This window comes from Propithecus coquereli, unplaced genomic scaffold (assembly GCF_000956105.1).
Source record: "Propithecus coquereli isolate 6110/MARCELLA unplaced genomic scaffold, Pcoq_1.0 Scaffold183, whole genome shotgun sequence".
NCBI lineage: Eukaryota > Metazoa > Chordata > Mammalia > Primates > Indriidae > Propithecus > Propithecus coquereli.
In genome coordinates this window covers 2,380,352-2,383,387 of record NW_012143079.1, presented here as the reverse complement: position 1 = coordinate 2,383,387, position 3,036 = coordinate 2,380,352, and positions in this window count along the sequence as shown.

Here is a 3,036-nt window from a genome sequence, read left to right as displayed (position 1 = left end):
GTGTGTGTGTGTGTGTGTGTGTGTGTAAGCTCTTGAGAATGGCAGATATTTTCAGAATTGATCTTCCACTTACGAGAGTTTAGGCCTCTTATACATTGGAGAGACCTGTGGAAATGTTAGCTTTCTGTCTTCATTAGGGATCAGATTAGAATAATTTCAGGGCTGTGTAGTGTAGGTACTGTGTCCTTCTACTATTTTAGCCCTAACAAAAGGGAAGAGCATTTAAACAAATTAGGATAATATGTCCCAACTAATGTCTACTTCTCTGCAGGAACATTTTAAACGTATCATACATTTTATTTTACTTGGATCTGGGTCCAGGCCCCAGCTAGGGTCCAGGACTGAATGCTTAGGTACCTTTGTATCCTTATTCTTATATTTCTAATATCCTGTCACACAATTCTAAATTTACAAATATGTAATCAAGATACATGTGGAGTTCTTTAATCAAAATGCATAATACCAATCTATACAATGATTATAATGGAAGATGTTTAAATAGTAGCTGTGAAAATAGTTTCCAAGTACAGTCACTTCACATTCAACATCCAGCATGAGTAACACTATACCCAACACTGCCTGTGCTTTGCTAAACCATGTGGCCTATGGGTTGGAACATTCACTTGAAATAAATTCACTCCGTAAGCACCTTTCCCCAAGCTTTCTGTGGTATTCTACAACCACAAGAAGCTTGGTTTTATTTTTAGCTACAATATTTTCACATATTGTAGAAATATATAATAAGTTAATGGTCTAATTTACTTTTTGGTTCTCTTGACCACCTATATTTTTCCCAGCTTTCTGTGCCCAGGAGCTGCCAAAAGACCCCCCATACATATACCACAAATGAAGACATGTATTTCACTTGTCTGTAGAGCCATGGCCACAGTTTCTAACTACTATATTAAGTCCTCTGTAGTAGTCAGTATTCTTTGGTGATATGTGACAGAAAGTCAATGCAAACTAGCTCAAGTTCAAAATGAGATTTATAGGTGCATGTATCCAGGAAGAACAAGGGTGAAACTGAGGTTGAGTGGAACCAGGAAATTAAATGTCTTCAGGATCCTTTCTACATCAATCTTCTCTGATTTTTCTTCCTAGGAAAATTTAGTTATAGTCTTGTGCAGCAAGTTTCTCTCTACATGAGGGACATGTTGTTGGTAGGTCTGGATTCTCACTAATCATTTCATGGCCTGTCTGTCAGGTGATACCCTTCACACTAGTTGTAGTTCGTAAAATCTTAGAGAATGAATCAGGTGTTCTGATTGGGGTCATGTTTATTTCCTGACTTTGGGAAGTAATTTTTTTTTTTTTTTGGAAGTAAATTTTTAAAAAAAAAAAATAAGAAATGGAGGAAACATGAGTCAAAGTATACACATGCATACACACGGGCACACACACACACATGTATGTATGGAAGAAAAACCAATCTGTAGTTCCATATTTGCAGAAGTTATTAGAGCTTCTATGTAGTCACCTTATCTTCCCTGGTTTGGCTTCTCATTTTCACCTTCTACTTTTTGTAATATAAGTAGTGTAGAAGCTGTCTTTGGTCTGATAACTGGTGTTTTTAATAAAGTGTACTTTTCAGGAGTACTTTTATATTGATCCTTCCTTGAACTACCATTTGCTTTTATCACATCTTCTGTTACAGTATCTTCCACTTCAATTCATAAGGGAATTATTTTCCTTCTACACTCTTATGAGTGATTAGGGAAAACACAGAGATCTATTTTATCCTGACATTCCTACATGAAGAGCTGCTACACATGTTGTGAAGATTGTACATGGCACAACTTGAAGAGGTGCTATTCAGCTAAACAATGAGGTGACACTTCCTCATGAGTTTAAATATCCTCAAATATTTGTCCATTGTTACCAAAAAATTGTTTACTCTGAGAATACATCTTAACTCCAAATGCTGGATATCTAAGCTTTCCCTAGAATATTTTCAGCTTTGATACTTCATTATGCCCAAATTAGGTTAAAGAATTTCCTCATTAATTGCCCAATATTGGGTTTCTTATTCTTACATTGTGCCCAAATTTAGGGTCCTCACACCCAATTTCTTTTATATCTGTAACATATATAAACTTTGTAGAAATTAACATTAGAAATATGAAGGATTAATAAATCTCTCTGTAGTCCTTCCTTATTTTCTTATGTAATCAAAATGCAACTAAGATCAGAAAATTCTGCTAAGGCTGTTTTCACATCCTCTATATGCCTGAATGTTGAATGAAGCCCAGGAGATTAAAACTTAAAACAGATAGTTTAGCTTCTAGTAACTAGTATGTAGTGAAGATACGCATTATATAATTATTCACAAAAGCACTAGATTAGGACTTGAAATATAACATATTTAGATAAAGATGACTCAAAATTAGACATTTCCTTAATAGTTATTTCAATAAAATAACCTCTCCAAAAATGTCAACAAGCTGTTTTGAATGTATTAGTTTTTTATTGCTGCATAAAAAATTACCATATATGTAGTGGCTTAGAAGAACACCCATTTATTACTTCACAATTCTATAGGTCAGAATTCTGACAACTTTTCTTTGGTTTCTTTGCTCAGCATCTCACAAGGCTGAAATCAATGTGCTGCTAGGGTTGTGTTCTCATCTGAAAATTTGGGTCTTCTTCAAAGCATGCAAGGTTGTGGGCAAGATTCAATTTCTATTATGCAAGTACATTAATAGAACCGAGGTCCTCATTTCCTTGCTGGCTGCCATTAGGGGCTACTGTCAGCTTGCAGGGATCATTGGTATTTTTTGCCTTCTATTATATCTTCAAGCCAGCAAGAGAGAATCTGCTTTGCATCAAATCTCTTTCAGTCTTTGAAAAATCTTTCTCACCAGGAAGAGCTTCTGTCTTTTAAGGGCTCACCTGATTTAGTTCAGCCCAGTAAGGATAATCCCTCTATCCTAAAATCAAATTATTGGGGTATTTAATTATATTTGTAAAATGTCTTCAAGGAAGCACCCAAATAAAAGTTTGATGATTAACTGGGACAAGATGTGTGATTGTTGCTGC